The following is a 23,884-nucleotide window of genomic DNA, read 5'->3' as shown; positions in this document are numbered from 1 at the left end:
GGGACTACAGTCATTCGCCATCACTCCTGGTTTTGGTGGACAGCCTGGCACGCCAGGGGTTCTGGGGTTGGCATAGCATATGGTACCAGGGATGGAACCTGGGTCCTTGCACTTGCCAGACAGGCACTTAGACCACCAAGCTATCTCCACAGCCTGCCACAGTTGTTCTGATGTGTAAGTCGTATCGTTTTATGGCCAAGGAGATAGGTTTAGAGCAGCAGAGGAACTTGTTCTGAGGCATTTATTAAGTGAAAATTTAAACTGGAGTTCAGAGCCAGGTCAGCTGGGCTCCAAAGCCCATGCTCTTTTTGCTCCTCTTATTGGCACATACCACTCCAGCAGAACCTGAGCTGACTGGTTCTTGAGTAGATTTGAGAATTGTATCTTATATTTCTGAATAATACAGGTGTCAGTTCCCTGTCTTTAGGAAAGCCTGTGCAGGTGGTAAATATCTTCACTACTGCTGATGACATTTCTATGGTAGCCAGCCCCAAGAATTGAGTTCTTACTACACTCAACAGCTAATAGTCCTCAATCTTGGCTATTAGTCCTCTCCCTTTACCTCCCTGATGTGTGATCCCACATGCAAGAACTTTCCTTATGTTGATGGCTTGTCTGCTACCCAGTGTCTAATACACCTAGCCTAATATCCTTCAAATCTAAGGACTGGAAATTTGCCTGGGGAGAAGCCAGGACATTTCATAATATAGAAGACACAGCAGGATGCAAAAATATACTCTGTATGTTATATGATTTACCAGCCGTGTGGTATTAGTTTTTGGTTGCCTGAATCTTAGATTTTTTTTTTTTATCAGCAAAATAATGGTAATAACCTTCTCTGTTTCTTTTTTAAGGTTAGTGTGAGACTAAGGTGATTTTAAATTTTAGGAAACTTTGTAAGCCATGGGGCATAGTCCTGTCCTTTGGAAAAGCCTTTCAGAAGGTCTGGCAACTAATAGAGATGCCAGCATAGGGAAGCATCAGTTCTTTCTGGCCAGCTAGGCTCCATTTCAGTAGATGCAGACTTAGTCACTGCAGTCCACTCTTTTTCCTGAATAGCATGACTGTGTTTCTTGGCTTGGATTACGGAGAAAATTGCTGACTTGAATGGGACTTCCAGTCCTAGCTTTTTGAAGAATTTCCACTTCCACACTGATTTCCATAGTGGTTGTACCAGTCTGCACTCCCAACACCATTGGAACACAAGGGTTCCTTTTTTCCCATAGCCCCTCCAGAATTTATTATTGGTTGACTTCCTGATGATAGCCTTTTTTTCTGGCATAAGATGGAATCTCAGTGTTATCATCAATTGCATCTCTTGAATGACCAATGATGTTGAACATTTTTTATTTTCCATTTGTGAAGTATATATTCATCTCAAATGCCTCTTTTTGGATTGGGTCTTTGAATTTTGGAGGCCTGAAATTTTAAAATTCTTCATAAGTTCTAGAGATGGAAGTACTTTGTCTGAGGAACATAAAATAGGATTTTGAACATTGGAAGCTATCAACATTGCTGTCATTCAGGGCCAGGGAAATAGCTCAGTAGAATAAGTGCTTGCCTGGCAAGTGCAAGGGCCTGAGTTCAAATCCCAGTTCCACAAAAAACAAAAACATTGCTGTCATTTAACTGGTTTGGATTTTCAAGGCAGTTTTCATTTTTTTTCTCCACATAGATTTTGCCCCTTGAATTTATGGCATTTATGTTTTCTTATTCTAAACTTTTTTTTTTAACTGAAGTGTAATGTATATGTAGAAAAGTACAAAAATCCTGGATGTATAGTCTGATTTGTTGTTGTTTTTAGTTTAGTTGTTTTTTTTTTTTTTTTAATAAGACAGGGTCTTTTTGTATATTCCAGGCTGGCCTTGAACTTACTATGTAGCTCATTCTGGCCTCAAACTCACAGAAGTTCTTCTTCTTCAGTCTCCCAAATGTGGAGATGACAGGTGTATGTGAACTCCCCTGACCATAGTCTGATGGGTTGGTAAACATGCATGATAGAGCATTTCAATCACTTGAGTGTCTTCTCCACTTACTCCTCTTCTGCAGAGCCATCTCTGTGACTTCAAACATCATAGATGAATTTACTTGCTTTGAAATTTCACAGAAATGGAATATTAAAGTATATAATCTTATATGTCTGTCTTTACAAACATATATTGTATGTAGTAAGTATATATCACTTTGGTTAAATTCTACTCTGTAAATATACTACATGTTTATTCATTTTGCTATATAAAATATTTGGGTTGTTTCAAGCTTGAAGCTATTATGAGTAAAGTTCCCGTAAATACTCATATATGTCAGTTGTTTATGTATTATACAATTAAGAGGAATCACCAAGCCAGAGAATAGGAATATGTTTAGTTTTAGTAAATACTGCCCAATAGCTTTTCTAGTGGTTGAAATGACTTATGCTTCTGTAAGTGGGTAAGAGACTTCATTTAATTGTGTTTGGCAGTAGTTAGTATGTCTTTTTCATTGTAGTTCTTCTGTTAGATATGTGATAGTGTCACATTATAGATACTCCCTTACTTCTTTCTCCCTTCCCCTCCCCTCCTCTCCCCTCTCATCCTTTCCTCTCCCTTCTGTAAGGTTCTTTCCTCTGGCTTGAAAGAGAAGCAGGAGAGAATGGTATGGGAGGTCTGCTGAAGAGAAGCAAGGACCCTCAGGGGAGGGAGCTGGGAGCAGAGATTTTATTGAGTTGGACTAGAGGTGAAGTTCACATGGGCCATACTGTGTCACAACATGTACTGATTGGGGAAGGCTTGGTATGCAGAAAAAATGAGGGGAAAAAGCTGGCAGTCAGTGTAGGAGTGGCACATCTTTGGTTTAGGATCCCTATGCCGCACTGACTGACTGCCACGAAGACCTGGCAAACTTCTTATGAGCGCAGACCCATCACCCTCCTCTTCCCCTTCCTCCCCTTTCTTCACCTCCCCTGCCTTCCTCTCCCCTACCCTATCCTCCCCTCCACTGCTTTCCTATCTTTTCTGTTCACTCCCTTTGTCCTTCTTTTCTTTTAATTCTTCTCCTCTTCTTCCTCTTCTTTCTCATTCCCCTCTATTTTCCTTGCCCCTCATTTCTTCCTCCTGCTTCTACTTCCTTGATAACTGATGAGGTCAAGAGAAGGTTTTTTTAAAAATGTATTCTGGATATGAATCTTTTGTAGACCATATGTACTTTGAATATCTTCTCCCAGTCTGTGGTCTGCTTTTTACGTTCTTAATAGTATTTTTTAAGTGAACATAGATTATTGATTTTAACTTATACTTTTATTTTACAGGTTGAGCTCTGTGTTTTCTATTTTAAGACGTTTTGTCCTATGTTATTTTTAGGAAAAACTTTTACTTTTCACATTGGATCAGTAATCTATTTCAAGGTGCCATTTCTGTATGGTGAAGGAGATTCTTTTTTATTCCTCTTTAGCCACCATTTACCTTAAGAAAACTTGTTGAAGAGGCCATCTTCACAGCATTATAGTGCCACTTTTGTCCTAAATTAGGGGACTATGTATTTGTAAGCATGCTTCCTGAATTAAAATTTGGAAGTGCTGCCTGGTAATTTATTTTGAATTTGTTTTGATGAGATAAGTAACTAGTACCTGGCAAAAGCAGGGGTGACCAAGAAAGGCCAGGGTACAACTGTAGGTCCAGAAAGCTTCTAAATATAAAATTGATTGAACCATAGAATTCTCCCAGTAAAGTGACTTTAAGATAGTCACAGTATGAACACACAGTTAACTAGACAATTGACAAACTGTCTTCTCTGTTAGAAGATAGATTTACTACAATAAATGGAATTTATTACAAAAGAATGTAATACATAATTTTAAACTAATAGAATATTCTCATGAGATTCATCTGAAAAACATTTCCACTTTGCCTGATGCTAGTTATCCTCAAAGTAATGGAAAGCATTTTCTGCAAATAGCTTAGACTCATGCCCATTTCTTGAGGTTCATCACATCTGTCTGTTCTGAGTGCACAAGAATTAGAAACCCAGAGCATTTAATTTCTTGCTTATTTTAATTACTCCGTGGAAGGCCTGTTGTTTGTGGCTAGCAGCTTCTAGCAGTCTTAAATCTTAATCTGAAATATTCTAGGCTTTTTAGATTCTAAAGTAGCTGGGCCTAGGAGCTGCTAGGGTGTGGTTCCTCAGGTTAGTGAGTACCCTTTTTCCTAGGGTGCCACCCAATTTATTTTTTTATTTTTTATTTTATTTTATTTTATTTGGCGGAACTGGGGATTGAACTCAGGTCCCTACGCTTGCCAGGGAAGCGCTTATTCCACTGAGCCATCTCCCCAGCCCCCTACCCAATTTAAATTATGGAGGACTTCAGCTGTCTGGCTGAGCCAGATAATACAACCATTTTCCATGTCCAGGGTGATAGATGGAACTCTTTTGTTCCTTCTAAGAATGGACCTGGTCCAGGCACCATTAGATTTAGAGAATTGCCTTTCACTTCTGCTACCCTCTCCTGTTCTGACCTGAAAATCTGAATTGCTACAAGTGAGAAATATTATTAGTAAACAAACCTTTTTGGAGCCATAGATTCTTTGTAAGTTTACATTTACTCAAAAAGTATGACTAAGAACCTTTGGTGTATCAATATCCAGTATAGATCTATTTCCAGTCTTTAAGGGGCTTAGTTTACTTCTTATAGTGTTAAAGGACAGCGTTTTAGTTAAATTTGAGTCCTTACAAAAACCTTACCAATATTCAACCACCTGACCTTAACTGTTGCCCATCCCTATTCCCTGTTGTATTAGCTGAGCATTTTGGGATAAATCTCACCTCTCTTCTCATGTATCTTATCCTTCGTGTACCTCCACTGTGGCTTAAACTAAGCCATATCCTGCTAGCCAGGATGATCCCAACTTGGGTAGCAGGCTTTGGATCATATCATGCCCAATCTGGGCACCTGCTGATACCCTGTTTTCCCTTCCTGTGCTCTTAAATATCTTGAGATCTTCTCTACTGCCCCAGGGTCTGGCATAAAGTTCAGGGCAGAGTAGTGCCCCTATCAGGAGAAAATCAATCTTTTTCGTGTAATGCTGTCCATATCTTGAGATCCTAGGTTTCTCTGTGCCTAAGGACAAAGAAACAAAAATAGTGATAGGAAGTTGGGACTACGGTGTAAGGTTTCCATGATTGTCATGTTTTATTTCACTCAGGAAAGAGTCCTAGTCATTAAAAAAGAAAAAAAAAATCCTTATGGGGCCTGGCCCTAGCTCAGTTCTTTAAGTGGCTGTTTCCACAAAGCTGTCAGCCTCAGGTTGCTGTAGTTCGATCCCCACTACACTCCAGCCAGCCAAAAGTGCCCTGAAGGCATTCGAGGAGCAAAAAAAAAAAAAAAAAAAAAAAAAAAAAGAGTCCTAGTCATATAAAGTTTTACTACCAGGATATTGTCTAATTTTGATCTTCTCTACTCATTTGGGCAAGAAAATAGAAAAGCCAAAAAACAAATATATATGCTGAATGGATAGAGTTTATTTGAAGCTCTTTCACTTCTATTCTTTTAAAGCAGGCATTTTATTTTTGTATTAATTTTATTGAGAAAGAAATAGCAATGAGATAATTTCAAAACAAGTTAGTAGGATAGTTATAATAATTAATACATTGCATATTGTCTTCATAGTAGTAACTCATAGTACATGATGCAAACATATCTTGTCTAAACACTATTAGTTCTAAACTTTCTTCTCATTGAACTAAGAGAAAGCTGTATATCTATGCTAATTATGTACATACAGATATATATATATATATATATATATATATTCACTACAAAATGGTCCTTCATTTATATCCCCCTTTTTTGTTTAATTTTGTCAGAGATGGGTATTCCATTGCCATTCAAATATTGTAGGTGCATGAATTCAGTGAAATAATGCAATATAGTACAGTAGTCCATAATAGTAGTAGGTTATTCGCAGGACCGGCAATATCAGAAGTTGTTGACTTGAGCCTTTTACAGCTCAGCATATTAATATGGATTTACTTTTTATACTTTTCTGCTGGATAGTTAAGACCAAGATAAAACAAGATCTATATAACAAAAAATGTAACTTTTGTATCTGACGAAGTCAGTCAGATCCCCTCAGGATTTACCCTGAAACCCTGTATTGCAGTTTGTAGATCTTTTGTCAGTGTCAGCCATGTGGATGAGTCACGGCCATTGCTTGACAAATTTGCTCTCTGTGAAAGCCTAAGAGAATGTTTTCTCTTCATGTGACTTTCCTTAGGCGCACACTACATCATTGATCACTTTCCTCTGTGGCCCCATAATCTCCTTGATCAGAAAATTTGGGACACCACTGAGTTAAAGGATGTTTTAGTACAGGTTCTCTTATGTCCTGAGTCCTCACTGACCTTGAAAGGCTAGGGCCTCAACGTTGGGTATCTTTGTACCCCTTCTTTTTCTCTAATTTTTTTTGTAAAGCAGGCATTTTAAATACTCTTTTGTTTGTTTTAAAATTTTAATTTAATTTTAAAAATCTCTGCACATTAAAAAACCATTGTATATAATAGAATCACTAACTTTTGTAACTCAGAGATATTAGATATCATTAATCCAGTCTTCTTATGGCTAAATAATATTGTGAGATTTTTCTCCCTGGAGATATTTTTAAACATCTTATACAATCAGAGGAAGTCAGAACTGGAAGAGAACGAAGGACTCTGCTTGGCCAGCAGCTTCCTTCTATGGAGGAAAAATCTGTGGTCTTGAAGAAGCAAGTAACTGTTTCACACAGGCAGTAGTGTGATAAGCCTATGTGTGTCCAGACCCCAGTTGCTGTAGGCAAGGCTGCCTCTCAATTCCAATCTGATTTCCCAGAGATAGCCAGTAGTTTTTGTTGGAGTCTGCGAGTGTGCTTGTCGTGAAACATTGACCTGAACTAGTATTTAAGCTTACATGAAAGTAGCCAAAGTGTCCTTTGGGCTAGAGCCATGAATCCCAATGGGAGTGGGCTGGGATAAGCATTATGTTAATAAAACCTTTCCACATCAGAAGTGTGAGTCAGATTCAATATATAAATGCCATTAAGGAGTTGCATGCAGAGGGAGTTTAATTTTAATTTAAATAGATCATCTGTTTGCAGCCCCTTCTGAAATAGAGGAGGTAGAGTTGTTATGTCTTTCAAATTACATTGATCACTGCAAATAGGAGAACAGCCAAAAGAGTGTCAGTTTCTCTGTAGACTGCTGTCTTTGATACTGTTTCTGTGAGACTTGAGCTTTTTGAGCAAAGGAGGAAACTGAAGCATGTGAATCTGTTCCCCTTTCCTTACTGCATTCAGGAAATCCCACCAATACCCTTCCCTGCAGGAGCTGTTGATCTGAGGCCTGTGGTGCTTCCTATGACAATACTCCAAGTACTTTTAGGAGAAGGGAGACAGAGGAGTCATCCATCCATGCTCCAGATCACTGGAATTCCCCTTGTGTTCATCTTTCTCTTTTAATGGCCTATGGGAAGAGATAAGATTTGTGGATTTCAAAAATTGATCTGCTCAGAACTCTCTAGGTTCATACTTGCCCATTTATATACCTTCACTACTCACTTTCCTCTTTAAAGTCCCACTCAGGGTGGTTTGTGGCTGAGTGAGAAGAGTGGCAAAAATGGGGGAATGTCACAACCTTGTCTGGGCTTGTGTCTAGTGACTGGAAGGAGCCAGATGCCGGCTTTTGACATAGACAGTCTGCCTCTCCAGGAAGCACCCAGCCTAATCACTTAACTGGTGGCCCTCAGCACAGTTCCTGAACTGCGAGCCTTTGATGCCAGCACCAGTTCTAATATCACAAATAGGGAAGCCCTGAATGAGATGGTGATTCTGTCTGGTCTGGACAGGTCCCCCAGAGGAATTCATGAGTTGATTTGCAAAGCACTTCTGAACTCCTCTTTTTCTGTTCAGGGTTTTTTGTGCAAACAGGATCTCCATTCCTGGAATTCACTGAAAGCTCTCCTGACATGCCCTCTGCAACTCATCATGTTAATGGGAAGGGAGGGTTTGGAGACCAGCCAAGGTGCCCCTACCCCAGCTGTGTTGGGATAGCTGTATTGATTGCAGAGTTTAACAGAAGGTTATGGCAATGGTTGGGGACTCACTTGGCTTTCACAAGGCCACTGATAATAGAGAAATTAAATTTTGGCCCTCAAGCCTGTCTTCTTAACTTGGCTGCTAGCCAAGGCTTACTTGTCAAATTTTGTCTACCCCCAAGTCTGTTATGCACACCCAACCATGTCTAGCTTCCCTGAACACAACTTAGTCTAACTCCCCAATTGCTTGGAAACTTTGAATAGGGCCTTTTGCCTCCACTGAAGCCTTTCATGATCAGGTTGAGTCTAAAATAAATGCTCGTGCAGCCTCATTACTGATCAAGCCCAGCCTCTGCAGTGAAGTCCACTGTCTAGACAGATGGAGTTTCCTTGCATTTTCTTAAAATTACCACACTTTTCCTCAGGTGCACCCTGTATTTCCTGAACTCACCTCCACCTGCTCAAATCCAGACATTTTGGCATATCCAGCTCATGCCACACTTTTCTGGACATTGGCCAACATGACTCTTTTTTTTTTTTTTATAGCTTCCTACACCTCTTGAAGTTATCTAGTCACATTTTACCTTCTCTACTCTGTAAGTGTATTGTGAAGCCCCTGATGCCAGGAACCTTTGTAACCTCCAGTCCAGGGATAAAAATGACTTGAGTCCATAGTACTTCCTGAGTGAATGGAAGAAGTACATATTTGAAATAACAAACTCAATCTGGAGCTATAACTCTTATTGCATAGGTTTTGCTTTATCTTGGTCTTAACCATCCAGCAGAAAAGTATAAAGATGAAGTATAAGAAGTAAAGCCATGGTGTTATGTTGAGCTGTAGGGGACTCAGGTCAACAATTTCTGACATTGCCAGTCAAGAGGAAGACCCAATCCTATTATGGACTACTGGACTCTTTTAGAATATTTTGCTGAGTTAACACGCCTATAATATTCAAATGATGGAACTAAACAAAAAAGGAGATACAGATGAATGTCCATTTTGTATCTGTGTATTCAAAATGGTTAGGATAGATATATAGTTGCGTTCTCTTAATGAATAGAGGGATTTGTTGTAATAGTGTTTGTAAATAGGATATCATGTCTGCATCTTATACAGCAAATAACCACTAGGAAGAGAGTATGCAATGTGTTAATTATTGAAACTGTCATACCAGTTTGATTTGAAACTGTCTCATTGCTATTTGTCTCTCAATAAAATTATGGAAAAAAAACTCTATTTGGAAATTTGGTGTTAATTGTTTTGACCTGTGTTCATGTACCCATTTTAAAGTGAGATCTGGAAATGTTCAAGGGGAAGAGGCAGGGGTAGAAGCAGGTGCTTTGGGAAATGTTTCTGGCACAGCAGTGGTCAAGAACAAGACTAAGGTAGAACAGATACTAGAGACAAAGTAAGCAAACAAACAAACAAAAAATGAAAATGGAAATTGAATTTAAAATACTTTGTAAGCCTTAAAATGCTATATATTATTGTATGTTGTAGTTCTTTCCATTACTAAACAGGAATGCAGATAGAATCCTAATCCTTTGGGATTTGGGGAAGGCTCACACCACTATGAAAAGTAATGCAGATTTCAGTGTGGAATGGTGTAGGAGTTCTGGAGATGGATGGTACTAATGGTTACACAACAGTGAGTGTAACCTGAACTCACCTCCACCTGCTCAAATCCAGACCAGGATTTGATACTAGATTGTACACTTAAAAATAGTTAAACAGGTACATTTTATTGTCTGTATATTTTACCACAATTCAGAGCGCTCCTGCCTCAGCCCCTGAAAAAAATAAAAATAATTTTCAAAACTGATATTCACATGAATTTGTCATTCCAGTTGTTCCAGAGAAATTAGTAACACTTTGTGGTGAATGCTCATATTTGTAACTGTTGTTAAGTGTTTTGGTTTGTGTCTAGATGTCCCCCTGCAGTGTCATGCAGTCATGAGCCTGGCTTTTGAAGTGTTTGATTGATTCATGGTCTAATATTGGGATTATGGGTGTCAGTGCTACACCCATTCTGGGGTGAGCCACTTCTAGACACTATAAGGGAAGGAAAGAAGCTTGTGTTCTGCTCTTTCCTTTTGCTCTTGCTGTATTCCACTGCCATTGACCATTGCCCTGTACCATATGCCACCCTGCCTTGGAACCAGGTGAGTATGGACTGATGCCTCCACAAACTGTGAGCTAAATAAACCTTTCCTTCCTTAATTCTTGATGTCAGGTGTTTTGTCTCAGCAATAAGAGAAAAGTATTAAGACAATGATTTAGCCCCATTGACCAATATAATATATTTTTATCATTGCTTTTGGGTTGCTCTAGAAATCCCCTTGGAAGGGATAATTAGATTACAATAACCAAAATAGAAATTCACTATATGGACTTTTTTTTCCCTAGCTCTGGCTGCTTTAAGGGCAGGTTTGATAAGGCCTGAAGAGCTGGGGATCCAATCAAAGTATCCTGTGCCTGACTGCATTTGCATAAGGGGCACTTAAACAACTGGGCTAATAGACAGGCCCCCAGAAATTCACTATAAACTGCTTAACAACATATGATCTGAGATCACTTCAACAGCTCTACTTCTATTATGAAAGCTGTTCTTCCTCCTTGGCACTATCTTTTATTCTTTCTGTCTTTCCTTTCCTCTCTATTCTACTAGGTCAGGGTAGGAATGGATTTGGATCTGTGACACAGAATATATGAGTCTTGTGGGGCTTCATGCATGTCACTATAAATATTTTGTGTTGTTACAACTCAGGTTCTCTGGCCAAGACTGTTTCCAGACTTGAGAGCCATATGCACACCTCCAAGATAATTTTGTTCCTAGGCTTGGGGACATCTACATCAAAGGCTTTTAGGATCACCTTCCAACTTTCTCCTTTCTTTAGCTCCAGGCTGCTTTTGAAGATCAGAACCATAGGTATAAATAAACCAGGCCAAGAAATAGAAATCCTGTAGGATCTTACTCATATATTAACTTTAAAATAGTAGATCTTACAGATCCCAAATAAAGTGTTTAAGGTTTGGTGTTCAAATAGTGGTACATATACTGTGCCGCTTCCGAATTCCCCCCTGAAGTAATGCAGAGTATGTTAAATGCAGAGTTGCCATAGTGCCAGATGACTTGAGTCACGCACAGATGCAGGTACAACTTTCTAATGTGGTGACTACCTGTTTCTATCAGGCAGCCAGTTTCCTAAGGGGATAGGAAAAATTGAACACCTTTCTCCTGTGTTTCTTCTTACTGAATTTTGCTCTGTAGGCTAGAAGACAAGTTCCAGTCCTTCTAAGCCTTAAAAATCTGAGTGGAGTAGACATTGTCTAGAGCTTGTGGAGATTATCATACATGGAGCTCTTGGCCTTATGTGGTCAGGAGAGGCAGGAGTAAAAGTTAGTGTGAAGGTATAGGAGCCAGAATTAACTTGAAACTCAGCTTTTTGTGGCCTTTCAATTTGAGATTCACAAAGAAAATGATGTCTCCTCACTCAAAGGTAAGAGTTTAAATTTATCTGAACTCTGAACATGATAGTCTATTTTAGTTCCAGTGCTGTATTTCCATAATGTATTAAAATTATATTTTAGTTCTGTTTAATCTTTGTTTTGGGCCAAGTTAAACACTAAGTTTTAATACTAAGGTGAGGACCTCAGAGCACGAAAACCACTTAGTGCCCTCTGGAGGGGCAATGATCAGATTTATATACAATGGAGAAGATTGCCTAGAACATCAAGGACACTAACTACAGTCTTGTCCTTTTATTCCCCCTTGCAAAATAGAACCTCCTTTATGCAGATGGAAACCCTGCCTGCTGCAGGTTACTCTAAGGGTAAAGAAGAAACATAACAGGGCCAGCCAAATAGCTCAACAGATTAAAGTGCCTGCAAGCAGGCGCAGGGGCCAGGGTTCCATCCTTGGGCTTGCTGTGTCAGCCCTGCCCCCAGGGCATGCTGAGACAGCAATTGAACTGGATGTGGTAGGGCACACCTGTAATCCCAGCACTTGGGAGGCTGTAAACAGGTGGATTACTGTGAGTCTGGTCTAGTAGTGAGACCCTGAACACCCAGTAGACCCTTCCCTAAAATAAAAATAAAAGAAGAGAAGAAACATAACTTCCCAATACCATCTAATGGCATAGGCATGTCTAAAGGGGCAGGGAAGACTGGATGCGTTTTCCTGCATGGACATGCTTACTAAGTGAGAGATCTATGGTGTACAGTATCTCCATGTACCACTCTGGACACCCAGTTCATATTACTTCTGGTTTTGAAGCTGCAGCATCCTTACCAAGATCACACAGGAAACAAATGCAGATCACCTAATGTCACCTTCACTGTATTCACAATGTTTACTCCGTAGATAACACGATGTTTGGAAATGAGAAGAATTTTTTTTTTCCTAAAAGTGCTGTCAATTCTCCTGGTATCCTCATGGGAGTGCCTTGAAGTATTCATTGGCTAGAAAATTTCTTGTGAGCATGAGCTTCTAGTCTAGAAGGCACCATTGGAAAATCTCGAAAATGAGGATGCTGAATGGGCAATAGAACTACCTACAAAAGACAACCTGTGTCTGAAGGCTCTTGTCTCTATTTGAATCTGTGGTAGGGTTTTAAGTCTATCCTGAGAAGAACTTGAAACAATTTCAAAGGACTTCTGACTGCAGGCAGCCTACTGAAGATTGTCTTGATGAGCTTGGTACTTTTACAGTCAGAAGTGACCATTTAAACTTGAGTTGGGTGCGCCTTGAACTTGGATCTCATATTTCTCACCTTCAAGGTTGTTTGGGTTTTCTTCCAGTTTCTGTGTTTCTCCTCCTAAGCTTCCCTTTCTGTAATGTTGGTTGTGGGCCACCTGACTGATTTTCTTGATGCCCAAGGGTTTGCTTCTACCACTGTATGAGCAAGACAAGGCCAAGTCACTATGTGGATTGTCACAGCTTCCATAGCTGACTGCGCAGCTTAAATCCAGCCTCTTGTATGGTCATGCTAAGCAGCAGAAACACTGTTTTCGTTTTCCTGCAGAACTCACTTATATGAACAGAGTCACTTTTTACAGCTGTTGCTGCATCCAGTTTGGATGGTGACCTTGGCCAAAACACCCTTTACCTCTGTTTCAGATAAATTCGGCTGACATTTAAAATCTATGTACATACTCTAACTCATTCAAAAAAAGTAGAGAGAAAGACTTCAACAACATTGAAGAATAGCTACATTGTTGATCATTCTACTGCATGAATCTTGGATGCAGGACTCAAATGTAGCAGTATAAATGCAGATTATATTGTTGCCGCATTTGGCTGGGACCCTTTAAAATAAGTAGCATATTTCAAGCCTTTGCTGTTGGAATGGTATTTTTTTTTTCCCATTTTACCGCACAAGCTTTAAAAGGAAGAGAACACATTTTCCTATTGTAATGTCCAGGAGAACCCAGGTTCTAGGGCCCTTGGTCATAATAATCCTCAGTGAAGGCTTCAAACTTTGCCACTTAACACATTTTCCAGGGCTCTGGTTACCCGTTCAGCACTGAAGTTGTTCAAGGAGACATTCTTTTCTTCACCAAATGCATAGTGGGCCTACAGTTTGGGCTGAACATCAGAACATTTGCAGATTAGTATGGGAAGGTCAGGGTTCACCTTCTTCAGCTCCACATAGCGTTTTTTGATGAAGTCCCTCACATCATGGCTCCTGGGCTAGTGCTGGCATAAGTGGATGTGAATCTCACGCAGACCCAGCTTTGCCACAATGGCTCTCCCAGCTGCAGCCACCACCATCTTCACTTAATGCTTAGATTTGAGTCTCTGGAATAGTATTTCTAATTATAGATTCAGGAAGTCCTTAGGTTTGTGATTTTAGGACCAAGCTGGGGCTTCTATCCTGCCTCCTTCAGGGTGGAAGTGGATATCCTCTTCTGGATCTCTTGCTTCCATCTCTTCTATTTTCTGAAGGTTGGAGAGAGATGTAGATCTACATCTTGGGCTGCATGCCTTAAACAGTGATTGCTGACAGAAAGCCTATCTTGAATAAGCTCTCAGTTTCCAGAAACCCATGGAAATATCAATGCATCAGGAGAAGCTGTAACTAGTGAGCTTATTAATTTGAAGGGATACTCTGAATAATAAAGTTCCATATGCCAAAAACCATATTTGATATTTGTTTAGTTTGGATTTTTTTTTCTGCATGCTTTTCCTCGTGTGTGTGTGTGTGTGTGTGTGTGTGTGTGTGTGTGTGTGTTTGAACTAGCCCCTGTTTGCAGTACATGACTACATTTATCATGGGGAGTTGCTACATGTTCTCAGTATGTCTATGTCTTAATTCTTATACCCTCCTGTCCCTCCTTCCCTCCATCTGTTGGTTCCCTTCTCTTTTGCAAAATTTTTATGATTAATCTTTTACCTTCCATTTCATATTATGAAATATTCCAACTCCAGAAATTAGGGTGGTGAATTTACTTGAGTCATGAGCAAGACACAGCTTAGTGTAATGGAAGGAATTTGGGTTTCTGCTCTGCCTTGCTACTGACCATGTCCTTATCGTGATACCTCTCTGCATTGCTCTTATTATGGCTGTAAAATGGAGGCTGCTTTTCGGGGTACCTTTTGAGCTCTGAAATCCATCAACCATGTATTCTTCTGTGTTGCTGATGCTCTCTTCTTTTTGGAGTTTAAAAACTGTCATAAACTGAACAGCTTTCATAAACTGGAAACTTACAGCTCCGTTTGTGAGTGTTCAAAACTTTTCAGTGTAAGTGCAAGTAATTAATTTGTTATCACTACTTAAATATATACTTTAAAATACTATATTATAAAATATTTTTAGAAAAACAAAATTTTTATGGAACATAAATAATTGTTCTGCTTGTCTGAAACTCTTTAGGGCTTGGAATCATTGTTTACAGGAGTAGTTCTCTACCATAGATGCATATTAGTACCACTGAGAGAGATTTAGTTGTTTTTTGTTTTTTGTTTTTTGTTTTTTTTTTTGAACACAGGAAGATTTTATTGTCTTCACAATAAAACAAAACATGAAAAGTTAAAACTGGATCACTTGGCCCTTTCTTTTCTTATCTCCTCCCAGTTTAGAATGCTAGCATCTCTTAATAGCCAATATTCTCTTAGATCTGCAATTGGGCTCAACACACTCAAGCCTCAGGACAATCTTCTTTGTAGTTTTGACCTTCTTCTGGAAAATTGGCTTTGTCTATCCACCATACCCACCCTGTTTCCTGTCATAACACTACTTTCCCTGGGCATATAGGGAATCTTAGCCTTTCCTTTACTGTGTCGCTTTGTGGGGTTGATGCTTGCCACACTTCTTACAGAAAGTTCGCTGGGTTTTGGGAATGTTTACCATATTTGCAGATGCGCTACCAGCGAGGAAATTCAGAGAGTTTTTAATTACCCAATTCCTGCCTCTTTGCCCTTAAAAGTGTCAGTACAGTTGGTTTGGTGTGAGACCAGTTTACCAATATTTTTAAGAGCTAAAGTTGAAAATTAGTGCCCTAAAAAATATTCAGTTCCTAAGGCTGGAATCTAAGCCAATCTTGCACATGGTTCAAGACCTATGTGACCAAAAAGCTCCAAGTAACACTAATAAAAATTGGACTGATAGATATTTACAGTTTTCTTACTAATCAACTAAAAATCAGAAAACATTTTTCTGTTTACAACAAAATTGTCTGTCCATAATTTCAAAATCAACTTTTTTATGACCTAGTCCACGAGTGGCTCCCTCTCTTTACAAAGCCATCTAGCAAACAACAAGGGAAAGAGGTTCCTCTGGAAACACATTTGCCTAGAAAAACAGATTTTTTTCTTTTATTTTAAAAATAATTTTATTGAGAAACAAAAAACAATGAAATAGTTTCAAAACTGATTACTAGCACAGTTTCAATAATTAATACATTGCATATTATTGTCTTAGTGGTTATTCATTGTACAAGATGCAGACCTGATATCCTGTCCACAAACTCTATTAGAACAAATCTCATTATTCATTGAATTAAGAGAATGGAGCTGTATTTCTAGCCTCACTATTTTGAATATGTAGATACAAAATGGTCATTCATTTCTTATTTCATTTTGTCAGAGAAGGGTATTCCATTGTCATTTAAATATTGTAGGTGGATGAATTCAGCAAAATATTCTAATGCAGTCCTGTAGTCCATAATAGCAGTGGTTTTTCCATAGGACTGGCAATGTCAGAAGTTGTTGACTTGAGCCTTTTACAGCTCAGCATATTAATATGGATTTACTCTTTATACCTCATTTTTATACTTTTCTGCTGGATGGTTAAGACCAAGATAAAGCAAGACCTATATAACAAAAAATGTAACTTTGTATCTGCCAAAGTCAGCCAAATCCCTCAGGATTTATCCTGAAACCCTGTACCGCAGTTTGTAGATCCTTTGTCAGTGTCAGCCATGTGGATGAGTCACGGCCATTGCTTGACCAATTTGTTCTCTGTGAAAGCCTGAGAGAATGTTTTCTCTCCATGTGACTCTTCTTAGGCACACTCTACATCATTGATCACTTTCCTTTGTGGCCCCATAATCTTCTTGATCAGTAAATTTGGGACACAACTGAGTTACATGATGTTACAGTACAGGATCTCCTATGTCCTGAGTCTTCACTGACCTTGAAAGGCTAGGGCCAAAATGTTGTCTGTCCTTGCAGCCCTTCTTTTTCTCTAATTTTTGGTCTACAAACTTAGGTTGTTAACCCTCCAGAAGAGAAGCTTATTATTATTACCCTACAACATAAGCAGTTGAGTTTAACCTCACTATTTGTCTGAATCTCAAACATCTTAGGCATAACATGGAACAGATATTTTCCATCAAGTCCCTACAGAATATGAAGAAAAAAATTTTAAAAATAGGAATGTACAATTACATATTTTTACACAAAAGTTTAGAAATCTAACCATATACAGCATTGTAGCAGGACAGTCCTGTGACATTTTTTTCTAGTCTCTTGTTTTCATTTCTTGCCATTTTTTTTCTTTTTTTTCCATAAATTTATTGAGAAGCAAATAGCAATGAGACAGTTTCAAACCAAACTGGTAGGACAGTTTCATTAACACATTGTGTACATTCTTCCTAGTGGTTAGTTGCTGTACAAGATGCAGACATGATATCCTACTTACATATACCATTAGAACAAATCCCTCTATTCATTAAGAGAATGTAACTGTATATTGATCCTAGCCATTTGAATATACAGATACAAAATGGACATTCATCTGCATCCCCTTTTTGTTGTTAAGTTCCATTATTTGAATATTATAGGTGTGTAAACTCCATTTTTTTCTTAAACAAATATTTACTTGAGAGACAGTAGGGCAGTAATTGGTATGTCATGACAAACAGTACATATTTAGAAGACCAGAATGACAGGCATTCCAAAAAGTATGACCCTACAATTACATATTGCTATCTTCAGTGCAGTTGTTTAGTTCACAGGTATCAGCATATATAGTTAGTCAGGGTGAGAATCCTACCGTTTAACTGCTAGTTACAAAAACATGCTGAAGATTCTCAGGTTCATTGCCTTACTCATCTTGTGCCTATAAATGTATGGCCTTACCCCTGTCATGTTTCCTAGCTTTTCTTCTTGCACTTTTCTCTTGTTGTCTAATCCTCAAGTTCTCACTTTCCTTTTATTGTGTTATACCTTTCTATTTGTGTTTCTTCTTTTGAGTTCTTAGACTAGGGAGACTATACGATATTTACACATGTGGGTCTGGTTTATTTCACTTATGAGTATATCTTTTTATTTTATTGAGAAACAAATATCAATGAGACAGTTTCAAAACTGATATATAGGACAGTTTCAATAATTAATACATTGTTATCTTCTTAGTGGTTATCCATAGTACAAGATGCAGACAGAATATCCTGTCCAAACACTATTAGTACAAATCTTTCTTCTCATTGAATTAAGTGAAAGTAGCTGTATATCTATCCTAACTATTCTGCATATACAGATACAAAATGGTCCTTCCTTTGTATCGCCTTTTTTTGTTTAGTCCTGTGAGATATGGGTATTCCATTGGATCTAAATACTATAGGTGCATGAATTCAGCAAAACAATCCAACACAGTCCAGCAGCCCACAAAGGTAGTGGGTTATCCACAAAACTTGTTGACTTGAGCCTTTCACAGCTCAGCATACTAATATGGCTTTACTTTACATACCTTGTTTTTATACTTTTCTGGTGGATGGTTAAGACCAAGATGAACCAAGACCTGTATAACAAGAAATGTAACTTTTGTATTTGAAAAGGTCAGTCAGATGCCCTCAGGATTTATCCTGTAACCCTGTACCGCAGTTTGCAGATCCATTGTCAGTGTCAGCCATGTGGATGAGTCACAGCCATTGCTTGGCCAATTTGCTCTCTGTGAAAGCCTGAGAGAATGTTTTCTCTCCATGTAACTCTCCTTAGGCACACTCTACATCATTGATCACATTGCTTTGTGGCCCCATAATCTCCTTGATCAGAAAATTTGGGACACAACTGAGTTAAATAATGTTACAGTATAGATTCTCCTATGTCCTGAGTCTTCACTGACCTTGAAAGGCTATGGTCAAAATGTTGTCTGTCCTTGCAGCCCTTCTGTTCCACTGATTTTTGGTTTGCAAACTTAGGTTTTTAACCCTCCAGAAAAGAAGCTTATTATTACTCTACATCTTATGCAGTTGGGTTTAACTTCACTGTCTGTCTGAATATCAAACATCTTAGCATAACATGGAACAGGTATTTTCCATCAAGTATTGCGATGTTGAACATTAAGTCCCTACAGAATATGGAGATAAAAATTTAAAAAATGAAACATATTTAAAGAATATGAATAAACATATCTTTTTACACAGAAATTTAGAAATCTAACCATATACAGCATTGTAGCAGGGCAGTCCTGTGACTTTTTTCTTTTTCTTGTGTCTTTTTTTCATTTATTACCCATTTTAAAAAAAAGTTGTACTTGTGAGACAGTATGGTAATAATTGGTATGTCAGGAGAAGAAGTACGTATTTAGAAGACCAGAATGACAGATATTCCAAGCATGACCCTTCTATTACACATTGCTATCTTCAGTGAGGTTGCTTGGTTCACAGGTATCAGTATATATATAATTAGTCAGGGTGAGAATACTACCAATTAACTGCTAGTTTCAAAAACTGCTGATGTTTCTCAGGATCACTGCCTTGCCCATCTTGTGCATATAAATGTATGGCTTTGTCCCTGTCCTGTTTCCCAGCTTTTCTCCTTGCCCTCTCCTCGTTGTCCAATCTTCAAGTTCTCACTTTCCTTTTAATTGTGTTATACCTCTCTATTTGTATTTCTTCTTTTGAGTTCTTATAATAGGGAAATTATACGATATTTACACATATGGGTCTGGTTTATTTCACTTATGAGTATATGTTCAAGTGGCATTCACTTCAATATAAAGGCTTTGAGTTTATCATTCTTTATAGCTGAGTAATACTCCATTGCATAAAAATACTACTTCATCCATTCCTCAGGTGATGGGCATCTTCATTGTTTCCAAGATTTGGCTATCACAAATTGTGCTGCTATAAACATAGGTATGCATATATCACTGTAGTATTATGTTTTCAGTTCCTCCAGGAATATTTCCAGTAGGGAGATAGTTGGTTTCAATGGGATTTCTAGTCCTAGTATTTTAAGGATTCTCCTCACTGATTTCCGTAATGATTGCACCAGTCTACATTCCCACCAGCAGTGGAGAAGGGTTCCCTTTTCCCCATAGCCTCTCCAACATTTGTTGTTGGTTGATTTTTTTATGATAGCCGTTTTTTGTGCGGTGAGATGGTATCTCAGTGTTGTTTTAATTTGCATTTCACAGATAGCTAGTGATGTGGAGCATTTTTTCATATATTTATTCGCTTCTTTAATTTTGTCCTCTGAGAAGTGTGTGTTAATCCTAGATGCCCATTTCTGGATTGGGTCTTTAAATTTTGGGGCCCTAATGTTTTTTAGTTCTTTATAAATTCTACGGAGCTGACCTTTGTCTTAGTACTTATTAGTCAAGATTTTTTCCAAATTTGTGGGTTGTCTTTTCACTTGTTATCTGTGCGATTTGATTTCTGTTCATGAACTCTTTTGCCTACCCCTATGTCTTCAAGAGTTCCTCCTACTTTCTCTTCTAGGAGATTTAGTGTTTCTGTTTTAATTTTTAGATCTTTAATCCATTTTGACTTTAGTTTAGTGCATGGTGATAGACCTGGGTCAAGTTTTAGTTTTCGGCATGTAGAGAGCCAGTTTTTCCAGCACCATTTGTTAAAGAGGCTATCTTTCTTCCAGTGAGTATGTTTGGCCCCTTTGTCAAAGATAAGGTGGCTGAGTGTGTTCGTAGGGGCTTCAGTGTCTTCTAATCTATTCCATTGATCCTCAGGTCTATTTTGTTGCCAGTACCATACTGATTTTATCACAGTAGCCTTGTAGTATAATTTCCAGTCAGGGATTGTAATGCCTCCTACCTTGTCTTTATTGCCCATGATCGCCTTTGCTATTCTAGGTCTTTTCTGGGTCCAAATAAATTTTGGGAACCATTTCTCTTGGTTTGGGAGGTATTTTGGTGGTAGTTTTATAGGGATTGCCTTATATCTGTACAATGATTTTGAGAGTATGGCCATCTTCACAATGTTGGTTCTTCCTATCCAGGAGCATGGAACATCTTCCATTTTCAGAAATCCTCTACGATCTCTTTTTTCAGAGTACTATAATTTTCCTCGAGAAGATCTTTAGTTAAATGAATTCTAACGTATTTCATTTTCCTCAGTGCTATTGTAAAAGGTATTGTTTCTCTAATTTCCCTCTCCATGTGTTTGTTATCTGTGTAGAGGAATGCTATTGACTTTTCGGTATTGACTTTGTATCCTGCTATGCTACTGAATTTGTGCATCAATTCTAGTAGCTTCTTGGTGGAGTTTTTTGGGTCTTCCAAGTAAAGTATCATGTCATCTGCAAATAATGATAATTTAACTTTTTCTTTATCTATTCTTATTCCTTTTCTCTCTCTTGTCTAATGGCTCTAGCTAATGATTTCAGAACTATATTGAGTAGGAGGGGTGATAGAAGACATCCTTGTCTTGTACCAGATCTAAGAGTAAAAGATTTCAGTTTTCCCCATTTAGGATTATGTTAGCCATTGGGTTTTCATAGATGGCTTTTACAAGATTGAAGTAGAGGCCATCTATTCCAATTTTCTGTAGCACTTTGAACATGAATGAGTGCTGGACTTTATCAAAAGCCTTTCTGCATCAATAGAGATGATCGTGTGGTTTTTAGATTTGGCTCTATTGATATAGTGTATTACATTTATAGATTTGCATATATTGAACCATCCTTGCATCCCTGGGATGAATCCTACCAGGTCATGGTGTATAATCTTCTTGATGATTTGCTGTATTCTATTTGCTAGAATTTTATTGAGGATTTTTGCATCAATGTTTGTGAGGGAGATTGGCTTGTAGTTCTCTTTTTAGTTATGTGTTTCCCTGGTTTTGGTATCAGTATAATACCTGCCTCCAGGAATGATTTTAGGAGGATTGCTTCCTTTTGAGTTTCATGGAAGAGTTTGAGAAGTATGTGGATTACATATTCTGTAAATTTCTTGTAGAATTCAGCTGTGAATCCACCAGGACCTGGACTTTTTTTTGTCGGTAAGTTTTTTCATTACATTTCATATTTCATTGGTTGTTATTGGGTTATTTAGAATTGTTATATCTTCTTGCTTCAGTTTTGGTATTTTGTACCATTCTAGGAATCTATACTTTTCATCTGTGTCTTCTATTCTGTGAGAGTAAAGATTCTCAAAGTAGCTATTGATAATCTTCTGAATTTCCACTGGGTCTGTGGTAATTATACCCTTTTCATTCCTTGTTGCTTGTATTTGAATTTTTTCTTTTCTCTTTTTGATGGATTTAGCTTGGGGCTTATTGATTTTATTTAATCTTTGAAAGAGCCAGCTTTTTGTTTCATTAATTCTTTGGACTGTTTTCTTCGTCTTATTTGAATTAATTTCTGCTCTAATCTTTATGATTTCTTCCCATCTTTGGGATTTAGGTTTGGTTTGGTCTTCCTTTTCTAGATATTGGAGGTGCAACATTAGGGTGCTTATTTGGCCCTGTTTTATTTCCTATTTGAGTTCACAGCTATGAATTTCCCTCTAAGAACTGTTTTCATTAATTCTGATAAGTTGTGCTTGACTTTGCATTGAATTGTAGATATTGTTGTTTCTTTTTTAATTTCATCTGAGACCCATTGGTTGCTGAGTACAGTGTTGTTTAATTTCCATGTATTTATGCGACTTTTCTGGTTTCTTTTGTGATTTATTTCCAGTTTCATTGCACTGTGGTCAGATAATATGCATGGGATAATTTCTGATTTCTTGCAAATACTTAAATATGACCTATGGACCAGTATGTGGTCTATTTTAGAAAATGACCCATGTGCAGCTGAAAAAAAACGTGTATTCAGCTGTGTTTGGGTGCGACACTCTGTATATGTCCACTAAGTCCATTTGTTCCAAGCTCTGGTTTAGTTTTGCTACTTCTTTGCTGATTTTTTGTCTGCTTGACCTATCTTTTAGGGATAAGGAGGTGTTACAGTCTCCTGTTAAGGTTGTGGTATTAGATATTAGACTTTTCATTTACATTAAGACTTGTCTTATGTAGTTGGGTGCTCCCATGTTTGGTGCATACATATTCAAGACTGTTACCTCTTCCTCTTGCATTTTTCCCCTAACCAGTATTTAGTGGCCTTCTTTACTTAGTTTGATCGTTCTTGGTTTGAATTTCAGATTTTCTGAGAACAGGAGTGCTACCTTTGCTTTTTTCTGAGGTGCTGGGGCATGTAGTGTTGTTTTCCATCCTCTGACTTTCAGCCTATGAATTTCTTTATGAGTGAAGTGTGTTTGTTGTATACAGAATATTGTTGGATTTTGTTTACTAATCCACTGTGCCAATCTATTTCTTTTAATTGGTGAACTGAATCCATTTACATTGATGGTTATAATTGAGATGTATTGACTTACGATTGAAATGTTAATTACCTGCTGAAGTTTACTCCTTTTTCTCCTGTGTTTGATTGTTTGCCGTATTTAGTGGGTTCCTTCTGTTGTCATTCGTGGAGTTCTGATCATTTTGTCCATCTCTAGAACATCTTTTAGTAGTCTGTGTTGGGTTGGCTTTGTCATCATGAAATTCTTTAGTTGTTCTTTGTCATGGTGATATTTCACTTTACCATCAAACTTGAAAGAGAGTTTTGCAGGATATAGTAGTCTGGGCTTGAATTTGTTTTCATAGAGGACTTGAAGTCCTCTGCTACGTGCTCTTCTGGCCTTCATGGTTTGTGAAGAGAAGTCTGTAGTTATTCTGATGGGTTTTCCTTTAAATGTTATCTGTTTCTTTTCTCTAGCGGCTTTCAGTATATTGTTCTTGTGCTGGATTTCTGGGATCTTGACTATTATATGTCTCAGTGTGTTTTTAATCGTGTTGAAATGGCCTTCTGTATGCTTTACTTACCTGAATGTCAGATTGTTTCCTCATATTTGGGAAGTTTTCTGCTATTACTTCTGCCCATATTCTTTTATATCATTTGTATTGATTCCTTCTTTCTCATTGATGCCTATTAGTAGTCTCACATTGTTCATCTGTGCATTGTCTTGCTGGTGATGTATTATTTTTTCCTGTATCCTAGTTGTTTTTAAAAGATCTTTTCTTAACCTTTTCACTAGGTGTGGTGGCATCCTCAAGATCTGAAACTCTGTCTTTACTTTCAGTCAAACGATTTTGCAAGTTTGTGATACAGATTTTAAGTT

The 23,884-nt window shown here is 38.0% G+C and overlaps 1 protein-coding gene and 1 pseudogene across 11 annotated transcripts in view; one reads left to right on the top strand and one right to left on the bottom strand.

Moving 5' to 3' along the window:
• The window catches only part of Kalrn (kalirin RhoGEF kinase), a 733,834-nt gene that overhangs the window by 116,766 nt on the left and 593,184 nt on the right, over window positions 1-23,884 (top strand). The gene's annotated exons all lie outside the window — the stretch shown is intronic.
• On the bottom strand, window positions 13,516-13,815 carry LOC105743667 (annotated as a pseudogene).

Source organism: Octodon degus, unplaced genomic scaffold (genome assembly GCF_000260255.1).
Source record: "Octodon degus isolate 3935 unplaced genomic scaffold, OctDeg1.0 scaffold00147, whole genome shotgun sequence".
NCBI classification, from domain to species: Eukaryota; Metazoa; Chordata; class Mammalia; order Rodentia; family Octodontidae; genus Octodon; species Octodon degus.
This window is presented reverse-complemented; position numbering and strand designations above follow the sequence as displayed.